At 34.9% G+C, this 19,999-nt stretch overlaps 1 protein-coding gene across 6 annotated transcripts in view; it reads right to left on the reverse strand.

The window, feature by feature from the left end:
• The window catches only part of GRM1 (glutamate metabotropic receptor 1), a 394,312-nt gene that overhangs the window by 177,023 nt on the left and 197,290 nt on the right, over positions 1-19,999 (reverse strand). The window lies entirely within an intron of this gene.

A 19,999-nucleotide genomic window follows, 5' to 3' on the forward strand; every position in this document is an offset into this window, starting at 1 on the left:
GCAAGCACATAGGCCCTGGGTTCAAATCCCCAGCACCACAAAAAAAAAAAAAAAAAAAAAGAATGTATGCAGACTACAGTTCATAAACAATCAATTTTATGTATATAATCACAAAAAGAAATAAGCGTGAAAATTATGAAAGGATACCAATGATTTTAATCCAATATTATTCCCTTTTAAGAAATGTTTCATGTCTGATACCTCCCACAACACTGTGAAATGCAGGTGATTCTCAACAAAGTTTAATAAAAGCAACAGGTGTCTTATATAGGTTCTGTCTGAAGATGAAAATGAGTACCTGTAGGTACCTCCCTTTGTATTTAAGTACATAACATTTTTGTTCCGTGAGAAGGCATGTCATTTCCCTCAGAACACTTCAATGTTATAATAGGAAGCAGGTGTTCTTCTCATTTCTTAGATGGATAAATTAAAAAACAAAGAGGTGAACAGACAGCTCAGGAAAAGCAGACAGCTGCTGAGGCCGGAGTGAGTGTTGGTTATTCTGTGTTGACCTTGGAAACTGATTTCCCTCTTGAATCTGCTCCAAAAAAAGGACCATGTTCTGATGTAAAAGCTGTGCCTTTTCTGTACTGAACCCACATTCAGTAATCAAGTTGAGGTTTAACTCCCTGGGTAAGTTCATTTCAGGGCAGAGATAGCAAGTGTATATGTGAACTCCTGGTAAGGAAATCTGTACCACAAAGCATGTCAGTCATTTTTGGATAATTTATGCTCAGTTGCATTAGTCTCAAAGCAGCACAAGCTTTAAAGACATTGTACGTAAAGGGCATCCAGCATAAAGTAGAAAGCTAGTGACTGCCTCGCTACTTACTGTTTTCCTTTTCTCCATCCTTCTTCATCCTGCTCTATGTCCAAGGGGACTGGCCTTCAGAAAATCTTCAGTGGAAGCTTCCCTGTCCTCTGACTTAGCCAATGTGGTCAGCACCAGAAAATCAGGGAGTGGGAACAGGGTTCTATACCACCTTCTTTCCTGCCAGGCTGCAGTTTGGTCAGTGTTCTATGCCATTAATTTGGATGTAGCTGCTGCCAAGTGAATCCGTTTCGTATATTCACGGACCATACCAGGTTCTAGTAATCACCCTGACCCCTTCATATGGCAGGCCTTAGCTTGCATTACCATTTCTTGGTGATTTCCTTTCCTTTGCTACACCTTTGAAAGCAATCTGTTCATTAAACTTAATTTACCCTTTTGAGAATCTCTTAATTTACCCTTTTGAGAATCCCACATGTTTCCTGCTGGGATCCTGAGAAATGTAAGAATGCTTTCTCCTTTCTGATAAAAACATAAGAATTGGAAGTATCCTGTGCTATTTTCCATGGTAAAAAAGAGTCCAGAAACCAGTGCACCAAAGTTCTATTCATGATGTGTATGCAATTCAAAGAAAATTGTTAAGGAAGGGGTAGTCACTGCCAGGTTCCCAGTTCTAGGTGTATGCACATGCCATCCCATGCACCCTCTTCAGAAGTCCACAAGTAAATACTATCATCTCCATTGTACAATGAAGAACCAATGGCTAACATCAGGCATCACATGATTGATAGGTGACTTCATAACTAGTGCTCTTCCTGCTACCTCACAGTTCACACTCCTTTGGGGCTGTTTTCTCCACCCACTATAAAATGAGACGGGCCACATCAGCAGCATCTGGATCTGCAGTTTTATCAACTTTTTTGAAAAATCTAGTTCAAAACCTCACTCTCATCCAGTTACATCTTTAAGCTCCTGATGTGATTCAATGACAGCCATGGTTGAGAACCTCTGGAGTAAATGCTCTACAAAGTTCCTTCTAATTCTAAAACACTATAGTCTAAAGTTAAGTTAATGCCTCCATTTGAGCTTTTTTTTTTTTTTTTCCATTTGAGCTTTTTATCATTTAACATTCCTTAACTTTTTGTTTAATAGTTTCTTTCTTTATTCCTTGTAAGTTCCAGTAAGAAAATACTTTTTCTAGAAACCATATGGTATTAACTCTTGCATAAGAGTTAATTAATCATTTTTCCATGCATCCATCAAACACTTGTGGAGTGTTGACTATGGATTTTGATAAGTAAAATACAATACTTTCCCTGAAGGAACTCTCACTCTGATGGGGAAGCAGATATTTATAGCATAACATTCAAGTGCAGGGATGGACAAATACACAGTAAACGTGTCCATACCAGAACCTCTTAGAGAATAGTAATGACATGGCCCACACTTTAAAATCTTTGTAGAAACATCTCAAGACTTCACAGATATATTTTTCAGAGAAGGAGTAGGTCAATTTTATCCACATATGATTATAAACAATTCAGCCCATCTGAGCTGTGAATGCAGGTTGCTTGGCAACAGCTTTTACAGTTGTGTTATTTGCTCTGAAATGAGAGGAGTTGGTACTTTTCTCTTTAAAACAAAAGAATATTAATAACAGCAATAATGGTGGGTATTTATAAGTCTGCATAATATTTTAGTTCATGTATGCTTTGGAGTCCAAGTTGGGAGGATTTTGGATAGTAAGAAGGTTGAGAGGGAAAGTCATAGTTAAATACCATCATTATCTAACAGTCAGTGGACCTGATTTTATTAATTCAGTGTGTATCTATTGAGTATATTTTTATTTTTAACCTTCTATTTACAAGGTATTTCATGAAAACTGGGGAGAAGCAAGGATATGTGACAGGAAAGGAGCAAAAACTGTGTTTAATACTTATTCCCTGTGCTTTGCATATTTCATCAAATTCCTTAATCTGTCCGTTTGACTTCAGCTTAAAGAAAAAACACAGCATCTCCCAAGTACCACTGGACCACTGTAGAAAAGGCCATGGGCAGTTCACAATAGGGATAATTAAGGACATAAAAGTCACACAAATCCACCTCTGACATACAGAGATTTTTATGCCACTATATCTCACTAGCTATAATAGAAAAACATGCATAGTTAAGGGTGGATACTGTTTGTCTTGATTAAAAAAAAAAACTTTCAGATCAGAAAAGAAAATGCCAGTCATATCACATGTCCACATCTTCCTACCCAGCTCCAAAGAGGGAGGCAGATCCTTCACTCCCTACTGGTATAAGATATGACAGCTAATTTGTTCCACAGTATTGGAGCCTTTTGGAGAGAGATAAGTGAATTATATATTTATAATGTCTAACAAATGTGAATGCAAACAAATGTCCACTTAAAATATTGCTGTCATTTTGCAGTTCTCATAAAGATCCCCCCAATTTCAAGGTCCTATCCATCTTTCATTTATTTATCAGCTCTAAATGTTAGCATATTAGTAAAACCAAATGGCAGTAAATAATCTTGGATATCCGAACAATGTTTCCTGTGTCGTGTTTGTCATTTTGCTTGTTACTGAGCAGACAGATGGGATCTAACTCGTCATGGCAAGCTCCAGCAAAAACAACCTAAAACACACGCATAAAATGCTGGTGTCAACAAAGCCACAGACTCGTAGTGCACTCCAGTTAATAGGTGTGATTTGTAACCAGGGGTCATGGCAACAATCCATATCTGAAGGTGAAAAGTATCAGATTAGAAACCATTTTTTCAAATATTTTTTGAACCTAAATGTTCAGTGCCTAGCAAAGTAGTCTTCATAAATCTTCAGTACATGGTTTTAGCTTGTCTTCTTGCAAAATAATTGGATTACATCAACTCTGGACAGTTAGTCAAGTGTTACCCTATCAGATAGCATGACTTTACATGTCTGAGTAAGAAGAGATTGCTACAGCTAAGTCTTACTCTGCTTCTTTACCAATGACAATGCTCAAACCCCAATACTCCAGTCACAAAGAAATGTCCATATTGTTGATTCCTAATGTATCAAGAAATGAAAAGGAGGTGACGGTCCTCCCTCTATCTGAATATCAAACTTATCTGGAAGGGGCAAGATAGTATGAAAAAGAATATTTAACAATTTACTCTTTGTTTCTTTATCCAAAACCAAACATAATAAAATATGATGAAGAGTTTCACGAAAGCTTGACTCAACCATCTATCAGTGATGTTCTGGGATTAGGACAGGAGAGTTCCATGTTTCAGAGCAAGCATTGTGAATTCCAGCTTCCTGTTAGGACACAGAAAACTGAAAATAGTGTTATTTCTACCATAACACAAAGCACAGAAACACATAGAAAGAGTAAAATCCCCAAAATCATAATGTTTCTTGATTCCATATGATAGCTGAATCACAGAGCAATGAACTCACCTGAAATCTAAGGAAAAACAAGTGAAGAGAAAGAGGACATTAGCACTCAATTACCTAAGGCAGATGCTAGAACTCAATGCCATATAAGTTACTACAATTCTCTAGCTTACTAAAGGTAGAGCTACTGTGACAATATACAATGACTGGGAACCAAAAACATGGAAAGCTGCACATTCTTTCAGACTCTTCACAACCCTCACTGGATGCTACCAACACACTCAGGGTAAAAAATCCTGAGAAAATCAAATGGAAACATTAGAAATAAAAACATTAGAAATAAGAAATAAGATTACAGAAAAAAAGAATGTCTTTGAAGTTTCATCGATAGACAGGAAACTGAAGGGAAGAGGAATTAAATATAAAAATGTGAAATTGAGGGTAGAACATAAAAATTAACCCAATGGAACAAAATGATAAAGAATTAAAAAGAAAACAAAATATCCATGAGCCATTATAAAGAGCCTACTTTGTGAAATCAAAATATCAAAAGAAGGGAAACAAAAGAAAGTCTGAAGATATTAAGATAGAGAATTTCCTAAAATTAGTGCTATTGACCAAGCCACAATTCAGAGAATAACAACTGCAATAAATACTCAATACACACAGATCCTTGAACATATGATATTCAAACTTCTGAAAACCAAACACAAACAAAAAAAGACACATTACATACAGAAGAACAAAGGTAAGGATAATAGAAGCTTTTTCATTATAACTGTGTTTCATTATAACTTTAATAAGCAGGACACAATGGAGTGACAATTGTAAAATATTGAAAGACACACACATATCTCTCAACCTAAAATTTTATACCAGTTAAAATATTTTTCAAAAATATAAAAGGAAAGATGGAGAAGGAGAGAGAGACAGAGCAAAAGTTCACTGCCAGCATACGTGAATGACACTGGGAAAGGAAGATCTTTAGGCAGAAGAAAATAAAGATAGAGATCAATTTGCATCAATGAAAAGAAATGCTCAAGAGCTAGTAATGAAGATAAAAATAAAGTTCACTCTTGCTTATTTAAGTTTTCAAAAAAATAACTAATTATCCAAATAATAGTTTGGTAAATTTTTAAATACATGAAAATAAATATGTGATAAATATTACACAACGTATAGTAGAAAAGAGTTTGAAATATACTGCTATGCCTTTATACTACATATAAAGTCATAAAGATTATCAAAGGCACATTCTGATAAAAGAAATTAATATTGTAAATCCAAGGGAACCAATAAAAACTTTTCATAAAGCTACAAATAATAAAATAGTGGAGATAAATAAATCATTAAAATTCAATTAATACAAAAGAAAGAAAAGGACAAATAAGCAAATAGAAAATATCCAACAAAATTAAAAATATTAATCCAATTATGTAATCACAATGATCCAAACAAGAAAAATAAAATGCTAGAATGGATATAAAAGCAGATACAACTGTATGTTACCTATAAAATATCAACTCTAAGTATTAAAAAAAAAAATCGACTTAGAGGGAAATTTATTTCATGGAGCGCATTTAATAAAAGAAGTAAAACTCAACAAATAAACGACCTAACACTACAGCTCAAAGCCCTAGAAAAAGAAGAACAGAACAGCACCAAAAGTAGTAGAAGACAGGAAATAGTTAAACTCAGAGCTGAAATCAATGAAATTGAAACAAAAGAAACAATACCAAAAAAAAAAAAATTGACAAAATAAAAAAAAAAATCGATGTTAGAAGTAAAGTAATAAAAACAGAAATCTACCAAAGTGCCTATCAGTGAATGAATGTATGAACAAGGTGTGGTGTACTCATGCCTAGAATATTATTTAGTCATAAAAAGGAATGAAGTATTGGTATAAGCTACAACATAGATGAAATTTGAAAATATTATGATAAATTAAAAATGCAAAACACAATGGAGAGTGACTATTAATGGAAGGGGGCTTTTTTTTAAGTTCAATAATTTGAAATTGAGTTGTTAAAACTGCACAACTCTGTAAATATAATAAAACTCACTGAGTTATACACATTAAAGGAATAAATTTTATTGTTCATATGTTATAACTCAATAAATCTGGTATTGAAAAGTAAAACAGTCATAAAGAATAATAATATTATGGCATTTGCAGATAAATGGATGGAATTAAAGAATATCATGCTAAATGAAATAAGCCAATCCCAAAAAACCAAAGGCTGAATGTTTTCCCTGATAAGTGAATGGTGATACATAATGGGGTGGGGAGGTGGGGGTGAGAGAAGAATGGAGGAACTTTAGATTATGTAGGGGGAAATGAGGGGGGTATGAAAAATGGTGGAATGAGAAAAATCATTATCCTATATACATGTATGATTACATGAATGGTATGAATCTATATTGTGCACAACCATAGAAATGAAAAGATGTACCCCATTTGTGTACAATGAATCAAAATGCAGTCTGTAAAAATAAAAAAATTAAAAATTCTTAAAAAGAAAAACAATAAAAACATTGAAACACTAATCAAAGAAATGCTCAACTATCAGCAATTCATTAGACAAATGATCAGACAAATCATATAATGAACAATATCACATAAAGGTATGAATCCCAAAGGAAGACATAATGGGATATGTGCATGCATCTAATAAAGATACATGAAGCAAATCCAGATTACATCTAAATTATATTCTGAATCAAAAACAAATCCTAAAAATTTTTGAAAATTTGAAATGATATAAATTGTGTTTGGGGAATATAAATGAAATAAACTAGTAACTACTAGCAAAAGGATATCTGTGAAAGTCAACCAATATTTTTAAATTAAACAGTACCCATTTAAATAACTTATTAGTAAAAGAGGGAATGAAAATAGAAGTGGGAAAATACTTGGGGGTGAGGGAAAAATAAAATATGATGTAGACAAATTATGAGGACACAGAGAACACTATAGTAGTAATCAGTCAACAACGAGTTTTCTGGGAAAAAGACTTAATTTGCAGTAATTTCCAATTTTCAAGATGAAAATATGGATACATCATGATAACTGAATGATAGTTCAATGGATAATCAGTGAAGAGAGATCACATTAGCTCTCATGAGCCAGTACAAATCACAACCAGTACACCACTGGATGCCACTCAGAGGGAGATTGGTAACAGTACATTTTTATATTAGGAAAGAAGATCTCCAATCGATCGATGATCTAAGATTGAAATTTAAGAAAATATAACGAGCAAATTTCATAAGATCAGGAAGAAGAAAATGACTCCGATAAAATCTGAAATCAATAAGATTGATTCTATACACAAGAAAGATCCACGACCATGGGGAAAGAAAATAACTACTTCACAGGATCACGTCAGGCAGGGTGAGAGTGGAGTGAGGATGTAATAGAGATGTCACAGAGCACTGAGATACCTGCACCAGCCCACTGCTGCCATCAAACCTGGCATCCCTAAAGGAGCTACACCCCAGCTTACAATGCACACCCACCACCCCTGCTGCACAGGCCACCGGCACTGCCAATGTTGTATACAGCTGAAGAAGCTATGCTGGACAATACACTAAAGCATCCACCTGGTAGCTAACCAAAACCCTAGAATGCATCTCCAGAACTTTTTTTCTTTTTTAAAATGTATTCATTTATTTAGGTAACATGTAATGATATATATTCATGAAGTACAGTGCAATATTTCAATACATTCATACAGGATGCATGATTAAATCAGAGTAATTACTGATTCCCTCTCTTTGTCATTTCTTTAGTTTTGGAGGCTTCAAGTTCCTCTCTTCTTTATCTTCAAAAAATAATATTATAGGTTATTCTTAACCACAGTCACCCTACTGTGCTGTGGAACACCGGAACATATTCCTTTTCTGTGAAAGTCAATAAAACTCACAGTGGCAGCTGACCTACCAGTTGCACAAATACCAACGTAGGGGCACAAGAGTCATGAAAAAACACATAACATATTGCCTCCAAGTGAACACAATAACTTTAGCAACAGACCATAAAATAAAGGAAACTGACAAGATCCCTGGCAAAGAATTCAAAAGAACTGTTTTAAGGAAAGTTAGTGAGACATAGAATAATATAGACAGACATTTAAATGAAATTGGGAGGACAATTCATGATATGAATGACAAATTTAAAAAGAGAGATCATAAAAAAGAAGCAACCAAAACTCTTGGAGCTAAAGAACTCAATGAGTAAAATAAAGTATACAGTGGTGAGCCTCAACAGCAGAATTAATCAGGCAGAAGACTTGTCTCTCAAATAACTCAGTCAGATTAGAGAAATAAGTATAAGAATTACAGAATGAAGAAAACCTTTGGTACTCAAGGGACAAGATTAACCAAGCAAGCCTTTGTGTTCCAGAAGAAAAAGAGGTGGGAAAAGTCATGGAAAGCCTATGCAATGAAATAATTGCCGAAAACTTCTTAGAAATTTAGAAATTCCGAATACAGGGAAATTTAATGAAATTCTTATGCATGACCAATAGGTAAATGAAGAAATCAAAATGAAAATCACAAAATTTCTTGGAACAAATGAATATGAAACACAACACAACAAAAGAGTGGGAAACAGGGAAAGCAGTACTAAGAGGGAAGTTTACAGCACTATGTGTCAAATCAAAAAGAGAGAAAGACAGGGCTCACATGAACAACCTAATGATGAAAAATGAGGATCAGAAAAGCAAGTAGAAACAACACAAAATTAGCAGAAGGTAGAAAGTAACAAGGATTGGAGTAGAAATAAACAGAAACACACATGCTATGCATGTAAGCATATGCTCATGAAAATGAAATGAAGATTGGTTTGGTGAAAAGTTGAATGAATTTGACAAATCTTTAGACTAACCAAAAGAAAAAAGAGAAAACTCGAATAAATAAAATCAGAGATGAAAAATGAGGCATTATGATTGATTCCACAGAAATACAAAGAGTGGGTGATTAGGAACTACTGAGAACAACTGCATCCAACACGTTTGGAAACCTGGAAGAAATAGATAAATTTCTGGACACATACAACCTACCAAAATTGAGCCGGTAAGGACATAGATGCAATACCCCAATAGACCAATAAAAGTAACAAAACTGAACCAGTAATAAAAATTCTCCCAACAAAGAAAGGCCTGGGAACAGATGTCTTCGTGGCTGAATTTCACCAAATTTTAATAGAAGAACTAATGACAGTAGTTCTCAAACTATTCCAAAGTATTGAAAGGGAGGAGGGACCCATCTAAACTCATTCTAAGCTGCTATCAAAATTAGACAAGGGCTCAACAACAACAACAAAAGCAAACTAAAAGCCAAAGTCCCTATTATATTTAGATACAAAGTATCCAACAGGGCTGGGGCTGTAGCTCAGTGGTAGAGCACTTGCCTTGCACCTGTGAGGCACTGGGTTCGATCTTCAGCACCACATAAAAATAAATACATTTTTTTAAAAAGATGTGTCTATTTACAACTAAACAATAATTTTTAAAAAATTTCCAGCACAATAATAGCTCATTAAAAAGTTTATACAACATGATCAAGTTGGACTTGTGCCAGGGATGTAAGAATGGTTCAACATGTGCAAAGTGATAAACACGTCACACATCACATCGACAAAATGAATGATAAAAATCATACAATTATCTCAATAGATCCAGAAAAAAATTATCCAAAAAAACTTCAAAAATTAGGTACAAAATGTATGAAAGCATTCTGCTATCATGTATAATAAATTTTAAAAACAAATTTTAAAATTAATAAAAAAGAAAAGAAAAAATAAATTAGGTACAATAAGAATGTATCTCAATACCATAAGGGCTACCGATGAAAACCATGTTGTCTGAAAAACACTGAATGGGGAAAACTGTAATTTTTTTCTGTAAGATCAGGAGTAAGACAAGGATTTCCATTTTCACCACTCTTACTGGATATAATGTTGGAAGTCTTAGCCAGAGCAATTAAACAAGAAATGAAGAGCACACAAATAGGAAAAGATCATATTATTCTTGTTAGAAGATGATATGACTTTATATATAAAAAAAACTTAAGACTCCAATAAAAAAATTGTTAAAACTATAAATGAATTCAGTAAGTTTATTCTATACAAAAATTAATAGCTTTTTTAAAAAATCAATTTTAAAAATCTCTAAGAGAAAGCAATTCTATTCTCAATAGCTATGAAAGTAAATAAACAAAACACCTAGGAGTAAATTAAACCAAAGAAGTTGATTATCTCCATAATAAAAAATACAAAACATTAATGAAAAAAATTGAAAGAACCAGCGACTTGGGAGGCTGAGGCAGAAGGATCACAAGTTCAAAGCAAACCTCATCAATAATGAGCCACTAAGCAACTCAGTGAGATCCTGTTTCTAAAGAAAACACAAAATAGGGCTGGGGATGTGGCTCAATGGTTGAGTGCCCCTGAGTTCAATCCCCGGTACATCCCCCCCAAAAATTGAAAGGAACCCCCAAAAGTAGAAATACATTTTATATGCATGGGTTGAAATAATTAATATTGTTAAAATATCTGTACTACTCAAAGTGATATATACATTCAATGTAATTCCTATCAAAATACCAATAACATTCATTATAGGAGTAGAAAAACCATATCTAAAACTTATACGGAACCACAAAGAACCTGAATATCCAAAGTAACCTTGAGCAAAATGAAAAAAGCAAGAGGCATAGTATTACCTTATATGAAAACAAAATCCAAAGAAATACTAACCAAGGAAGCATGATAGTGGCATGAAAAGAGACACCCAGACCAAGGGGACAGAATAGAGAATGTGTAAATAAATTCATGGATTTATAGTCAACTGATTTTCAACAAAGGCAACAAGAACATTCATTGGAAAAAGAGAAGACTCTTCAATAAGCTGGAATCTACAAAAACAAGAAAGAACCTATGACCATCTACATAAACTACATAATATATATAAAACTCTTAAATGTAACACATGAAACTATGACACTACAAGAAGAAAACATCAGGGAAACACTTGGGGGACACTGCTCGTTGTTTACATGTTCTGAAATGTCGCACTGTATCTCATTTCCACAGATGAAGAGAAAACCTTTAACAAAACCTACCTACACATGGAAAAATCTCTCAAGAAACTCAGAAGAGAACATAACTTCTTCAACCTGCAGTCGTTGTTGTCTCACAGTTGATTAAGATTTCTTTGTGTATTTCTGAAAAACATCCTTTACCAGATGTGTCTTTCTCTACAATATTTTCTCCAAGTTTGTGATTTCTCTTCTCGATTGTTTGAAGCTCCGTTTGTTTATTGCTTGTCAGCAGCTTAGCAGGAAACAGTTTGTGCAAACTGCTGAAAACAACTTATCAACCATTTTCTAGTCTTTTGGCCCCATGTGTTGTATCAGAACCAAAAGTTCTGATAACTAAATGCACACCACTGGCGTTTCACTTTAACCACGGTCATAACATAAAGAATCCCCTTCCTTTGCTTATTCCTGAGGGCAACTTGCACGTTACCTTGAGTTTCTAATGTTTTATCCCTAGACAGAAAGGAATAAAAACGCTATCAACAGAATTGAAGTTAGAGCAAGTCAACCGGAGTTCAGATCCTGCCTCTTGTATTTATATGATCTCAGAAATAGTACAAGTCTTGAGTGCTGCGGTGAGCATTAAATGGACTTATTCAGCAAACTGTTACATAACTCTTCTTTTAAGTACCCAATAAATGGTAGTTTTTTTAATCACAAATGTGTGCCATTATTTCATAGATGCTGTCTGCATAGCATTTTCCTTTCTTCCATCATTTCTGTCAAACACAGTGCTGAAGAGATTCTAGGGAAAAAGAGATCCACAGAATGATGGAGCTAGACGAAACCTTAGACATCTTTTATTCCATTCTTATAAACACTGAAGAAATGTTTTGTTGAAAAGCATCTTGAGGAGAACCTAGTGGGTACCATTGAGTAAGACTGCGGTTATTCTTTGTGTAAAGGTGAGGCGGGAACAGTTCTGCAGTAGCAGCTATTCTTGTCCTCGGTATTCTGCTCTCTTATTAGCGATTAGGGCACATCTTTTAATGCCTGGGGCTTGAAGAGGCACAGAAGTCACCCATCCACTATAAAAATCACAACTAACCAGACTTTTAATTTTATGGGCAAAGACACAGTCACCCAGAGAGGTTAACCTGTGCAGCACCATTCAAATTGTTAGGAATTCAATCCAGGACTAGAATTCCTCTCCAAGAAACGTTAATGTGAACTGAGATGTGTATTTCACATTTTGTCAATATGAAGCCTTCATATGTCAAAGTTTACATAGCAACAGACTCTGATATGCTACATTAAGCAGAAAAGTATTTTATTAAAAGAAGTTTGTGACACTGAAATTGAATAAATACTCTATCAACAGGCTTCAGAAATGGGCTCAAGTCAAGCGGGGCAAAAAAGCAAATGGTCACTCACAAGAACAGTCCAGTTCAGACTCTCTGTCACCACCATAATTATCAATATCTGACCCCACATCCTGTGGCACATCCTTCAGGTTTAAAGTCTTGGACAAAGATATCAGATTTGTATAGCTCATCCTGTGCCTAATTGCTAGAGAAAAGGAATAGAAATTCCTGGGTCCCTGAAACTCATAATAGAAAGTAGTGTTAACTTCCTGCAAAACTCAGGAATGCAAAAGGCCTATTATAAATTACTCCTATAAAAAGAGTTACCTAAGTTCAATTATAATTTTAAAAGTTCAGAATAGTCTATGAGATTGTCTATCAGAAACTTCATCCATGTGATTTAGCATAATGATGCCTCTTAATAATCTGAAATAGCCTGTAAATTGTTCATTCTTAAAACTGTAATTTCATCATGAACATCAATTTCATAGGAACACAACTTTCCAAAAATTAAAAATAAATGAAATTTTATGTCGACCTTCTCTTGCTACTAAAATGTGTCTTTCAAGGGCTAACATGGATAAGCTTACAATGATAACGTTATTTTTGTGCTTTCTACATTCTCTATCCTATACTAAAATTTATTTTTCCAACTTTCAAATAATAGACAAATCTAGGTTGGCAGACAGAAAGTGAAAACAAAGACATTTGTTTTGGAATTGAAGAGGAAGGAAAGTAAATCACAATGGAGCAGAGGTGGGAATAAGGAATTGGCACAAAGATAATAAAGTTTAGATACTATGTTTATAGATGATATAACTGAATAAAAAGATAAATTTGAAAACCTACCAGAATCAATATTTTATATGTCTGGTAGACAGTTTGTCAAATATCAGACATCTCAAGAGAACTGTTAGCAGGAAGCTTATGATTGAGTTCTGTTATGTGTACTATGATGCAATTTACCTGTGTTGTCAGGTGAAGGAGAGCTGATTCTCCGGTTATAACTATCAGTGAGATGTAGTTATAATTGAAAACCAAAACCTAAGTTCCTGATTAAATACCAATCCACCTCAGCAAAAGTGGGGGCTATAAAGGTGATGTGAGAAATACCAAAACATTAGCTCTGGCATTCAATCAAGAGTTAATAACTACTTTTTAGATGTATAGAAGACAAATTCAAATTTACTACAATTTCCCATAGAAGACAAATGCCAGAGAAAACTTTCCGGATAAGTCTTGGCCTCATTTGATGGGAAAAAAAAAATTAAAAACCTCTAATTCAAAACAGAGATACCTGTAGTTTGATGAGCCCATTAAAAAATACCCTCTGAAACTGAATGAATGGTTTTGCTAGAATAGATATCCAGTGCCTTCAGAATAAATGAGGATGCTAACTTCCTTGCACGTGATTTCATATTGACTGCAACAGCTCTTCAATTGCACTTCTGTCCGTGTAGGATGCTTTCCTCTCAAACTGTAGGAGTTTCTTATCCTGTGAAGGGAACTGTTTGTGTTCATTTCTTTCACCAGAAGCCATGATTGCAATTCTTTTCATCATCATATCTGGTTGTTTGATTCTTTTTATTACTCAAATGCCCCAGCAAACATTATAGATTGGTAGCATATCCAACGTTCATGGATCAGGTCATATTCAGTCAATGGATCTCTAAGTTCCTCCTTTGAGATTTCTTTCTTTCTTTCTTTCTTTTTTTTTTTTTTTTGATCATTGTACACAAATGGGGTACAACTGTTGTTTCTCTGGTAGTACACAAAGTAGAGTCACACTGTTTGTGTGATCACACATGCGCATAGGGTGATGATGTGTGTCTCATTCTGTTGTTTTTCCTTCCCCCCACTCCCTCTTCACCCCTCTTTTTCTTCTCTACAATCCATCCTTCCTCCATTCTTGACTCCCCCCCACACCCCATTATGTATCATCATCCATTTATCAGAGAGATCATTCCACCTTTGGCTTTTTGGGATTGGCTTCTCACTTAGCATGATATTCTCCAACTCCATCCATTTACCTGCAAATGCCATAATTTTATTCTTCTTTATGGCTGAGTAATATTCCATTGTGCATATAAACCACAGTTTCTTCTTCCATTCATCAGTTGAAGGACATCTAGGTTGGTTCCACTATCTAGCTATTGTGAATTGAGCAGCTATGAATATTGATGTGGCTGCATCACTGTAGTGTGCTAATTTTAAGTCCTTTGGGTATAAACTGAGAAGTGGGAGAGCTGGGTCAAAATGTGGGTCCATTCCAAGTTTTCTAAGGAATCTCCATACTTCTTTCCAGAGTGGCTGCACTAATTTGCAGCCCCACCACCAATGTATGAGGGTACCTTTTCCCCCACATCCTCGCAACACCTATTGTTGTGTGTATTCTTGATAATCGCCATTCTACTTACGGTGAGATGGAATCTTAGGGTAGTTTTGATTTGCATTTCTCTTATTACTAGAGATATTGAACATTTTTTCATATGTTTGTTGATCGCTTGTAGATCTTCTGTGAAGTGTCTGCTCATTTCCTTAGTCCATTTATTGATTGGGTTATTTGTATTCTTGGTGTAAAATGTTTTGAGTTCTTTATAGATTCTGGAGATTAATGCTCTATCTAAAGTATGTGTGGCAAAGATTTTTCTCCCACTCCGTAGACTCTCTCTTCACATTGTTGATAGTTTTCCTTTGCTGAGAAAAACTTTTCAGTTTGAATCTGTCCCAATTATTGATTCCTGCTTTTAGTTCTTGTGCTTTGGGGGTCATGTTAAGGAAGTCTGGTCCTAAGCCCACATGATGAAGATTTGGGCCCACTTTTTCTTCTACTTGGCACAGGGTCTCTGGTCTAATTCCTAGGTCCTTGATCCATTTTGAGTTTTGTGCAGGGTGAGAGATAGGGGTTTAATTTCATTCTGCTGTATATGGATTTCCAGTTTTCCCAGTGCCATTTGTTGAAGAAGCTATCTTTTCTCCATTGTATGTTTTTGGCACCTTTGTCTAGTATGAGAAAACTGTATTTATATGGGTTTGTCTCTGTATCCTCTATTCTGTACCATTAATCTACCTGTCTATTTTGGTGCCAATACCATGCTGTTTTTGTAACTATTGCTTTGTAGTATAGTTGAATGAAGTTCTGGTATTGTGATACCCCCCGCTTCACTCTTCCTGCTAAGGATTGCTTTAGCTATTCTAGGTTTCTTATTCTTCTAGATGAATTTTGGAGATACATCATTGGGATTTTAATTGGAATTGCATTGAATCTGTATAGCACTTTTGGTAGAATGGCCATTTTGACAATATTAATTCTGCCTATCCAAGAACATGGGAGGTCTTTCCATCTTCTAAGGTTTTCTTTAATTTCTTTCTTTGGTGTTCTGTAGTTCTCATTGTAGAGGTCTTTCACCTCTTTTGTTATATTGATTCCCAAGTATTTTTTTTTTTTTTTTGAGGCTATTGTGAATGGGGTAGTTTTCCTAATTTCTCTTTCAGAGGATTCATCACTTGTGAATAAAAATGCATTAGACTTATGAGCATTGATTTTATATCCTGCTACTTTACTGAATTCACTTATGAGTTCTAAAATTTTTCTGGTGGAATTTTTCGGCTCCTCTAAATATAGAATCATGTCATTGGCAAATAGGGATAGTTTGAATTCTTCTTTTCCTATTCATATCCCTTTAATTTCTTTGGTCTGTCTAATTGCTCTGGCTGGAGTTTCAAGGACAATATTAAATAGAAGAGGTGAAAGAGGGCATCCCTGCCTTGTTTCAGATTTTAGGGGGAATGCTTTCAGTTTTTCTCCATTTAGAATTATGTTAGCATAAATAGCCTTTACAATGTTCAGATATGTTTCTACTATCCCTATTTTTTCTAGGGTTTTGAGCATGAAAGGGTGCTATATTTTATCAAATACTTTTTTCTTAGCTCCTAGTTGTTGAATCAAAAATTAAAGATAGAGGCATTAATGCAGTGGATACTGCTTTTAAAATATTGTCATGAAACTATTCTGTATAATACTATACTAGTGGATTAATAGTATTCTACATTTCTCAAAACTCATAAAATATACAATACCAAAAGTGAAGTTTACAAACCAACAGAAAAGATTCATTCATCAGCATGGAATAATCTCACTGCCAAGATTTCTGTCTACGTGTTAAGAGTGCCATTTGGCCCAAATTGGTGAAACACTGAATGCTTACGAAAATTGCAACATACCTTCTTTGATGTAAAACAAGAGAAAGGCTTAGGTATTGTGATGCAAGGTAGGCAGAAAGGTTAATGATTTTTATCAAAACAAAATGGTACAACTGTTTTAAACTACAAAACAAAATACATACATTTAGAAATTCAACGTACTCCCTACTGAATTAGAAGAGGTCCACTTTATTTTTAAATGGAAAATAAATGTGGATATATAATTATATACTTATTATTAGATTTTATTCCTGCAATATAGAACACAAAACAACTGAACACATCTCAAGGGGTCATTTTGGGAGTGATGTTTGGTGACTATCTTTCTGGTAGAAAATCTCGACCAAGTGGAAAAGTCATAATGGATGCCAACGGTTTACTAACAGGAATGTGAGAAATGATGTGGGTTCTTCAGAGAGTCCTAAGATTGAGCTACAGTGACTCACAGTAATTTTCCCATCATCAACTTTCCCCTTCTCTGCTGGACTCCCCACGCTCCCGCATGCTCTCTCAATCCATCATTTGAATTCTCTCTCATAGTATCAGCTAGCAGCAATTACATCTTTTAAACTCGGCTTTTTGGTAATACATATTAAAATATCTCCCTAAAAAGAAAATGAGAATATTGTCACATTGCTTTCTAATTATGAAATTCCTTTAACTTTTTTCTATATACGTTTTTCTGTAGGTTTTTGTAGAAGGAAGGAAAATACTAAAAGGGAATTCACATATATGACAATAGATTGAGGTTCCTCATTTAATATTCTTTACCTTAGAAATAAAATCAATGTAATATTAAAATAAATCTGTTTTTTAATAAAGTTCTGAAGAAATAGACAGGAGGCCGGTGGAATAAAGAACAGGGATAAAGAGGGAGGAAGGAGGGTAGGACATAGGAAAGTACTAGGGAACAAAATCTACGAAGTTATGCTATGTTCATGTATAAATATATTACAGTGAATCCTACTTATGTGTTTAATCATAATGCAATAATTTAAAAGTAATAGTAATAGAAGGGAGATCAGTAAGTAGAGCAAGTGGATAAGGGGGAGGAAGGAAGGGAGGAAGCGGGATGTACTGGGAAATAAAATTGATTGAATCATGGTCTGTGCCTGTAAAAATATGGTATAATTAATCCCAATATTATCTATAATTATAATGCACAAATAAAATAATTAAAAATAATAAATGATAGTTTCTGAAACATTATCTGTACATAAACTCAACATATGGCTTTTAAAGTGTCCAAGGTTCCTATTTACACAGGGTCTTAATGGTGCTGTTTTGGAGAAAGGGGTAACTGCAGCAATAGATGCTGTGGTAGAGCCTCAGATAAATAAAACAGATCAGTCAGGACCTGTGTCCAGAAATGACCAGCAAAGTTAGCTTAGAATCACAGGCAACCATAGTGTTAGTCTGTCCATTAGAGCATTTTAAACCATGAAGAGAAGAATGGGAGAATAAACAGCATGATGAGTAACTGGTCAAGCCAAATACCTACTGATCAGTTGTACAGCAAATAAATGACCAGAACGTAAATGCAGTAACCACTTTGACTAAGACAGCCCAAGTTCCCTTGGTGGTAAGAATGAATACCTAACTTTACTTCCAGTTGCTAGATTGATAGTGACAGATAATGTATTAAAAAGGCATTGTATACTTTCATTTGCAAGCAATAAAAGAAAATCCACTAAATCTTTCCTAAAGAACATAGATTTAGCTAGGGAGATAGCTCAGCTGGTAGAGTGCTTGCCTTGCAAGCACAAGGCCCTGAGTTCAATCTGCCAAAACAAACAAACAAACAAAAACATAGATATTGCTCAGATAACTGAAGAGTCCAAAGGAAAGGCAGACTTTGTGCTAGTTTTATTGTAGTAACACAAAAACACCATGAAAATCCTTGTTTTATTTTATCTTCTTTCTTACAGTATCATTACAATTTGAAGTTGGGTCTTTATGAGATTTCAATACACTTGCAAAAAACTTCGAGAGCTACATTTCCCTTCATTCATGTTTATTAGACACTTCCTCTTTGAATTGCTCTCTGGAAGTAAACAGGCAGGATAATCAGACAGTAAGACTTAGGCAGGCAGGTAAGGCAATGGGCTCCCGATTATTCTGTAAAGACATCCCAAACATTCCCAACATTCTAACCACCAAAACTCTTTGCCAGAGAAGTGGAAAAAGGGAAGACAGGGCAGACCTGAGTGGAAGCTATAGAGAATTTTAAATTCTATGGCTAAATGGGCACAACTAATCAGAATGCAGTCATCCAACCAATGAACAAGATACCTAATTATCATAAAAATAGGCCACACCCACCCTAGTTCCAAATCCTTTTGGGCAACCCTCTATTGGAACTCCTCTTGCTTGGCGAGAACTCTGTTTCTTATCGTCTTAGTTGCTCTTTCATACTCACTCCCAGTTATCCATGGATTTCATGCTCCAAGTTTGCAAGACCAAGAAACTGGAATGGAATCCTGGCAATAACACTAGCAGGTGTGGCCTGCTGTGGAACCAAAAGAACTATAACACAAATAGGCCCTGCCCACCACAATCATAACAGCAGAAAATCTGGTTTCAGAAGGGTGGGAGGGAATGCTTTTTCCAGAAGTTTCCAACTAACCTGTTCTTTTATATCATTGGCCCAAATTGTGCTCCATATCCACATCCCAGAGCTAGGAAGTGTTTTCACTGATGGGCTTAAGTGAATCTGAACTTGCCCTTGGAGCTGTAGATGGAATAATTCTTATACAACTCATTCTTCTGGGGATATTTAATACAGGATTACTACAAAGACATTTGGAAGCCAAGGCAGACTCTAGGCTGTAGCAGGTACATGCCATACATCCCTTTGAATCATTCTAGACACTAGAAACAAATGTATTTGGTCATTCTGATTTGCCACCACTCACTTATACTGATACATTGCTCAGTCTAAAACTGTGTTTTATTCATTGTTTTGGTAAGTGCAACTAATATTAATTATATTTTGTTGAAGATCCAAAATTATCTAATAATATGATCATTTAATATGGTGCTCACTTATGGAGGGGAGTAAAGGGAGGGGAAAGGGTATGGGGGAAGAAATGATAGTAGAGTGAAACAGACATTATTACCTCTTGTACATGTATGACTGTATGACCGATGTGATCCTGCAATATGTATAATCAGAAAAATGAGATTATACTCTATTTATGTATGATCTATCAAAATGTATAAATACATTCTACTGT

This window comes from Sciurus vulgaris, assembly GCF_902686455.1.
Source record: "Sciurus vulgaris genome assembly, chromosome: 7".
Classification (NCBI taxonomy): Eukaryota; Metazoa; Chordata; class Mammalia; order Rodentia; family Sciuridae; genus Sciurus; species Sciurus vulgaris.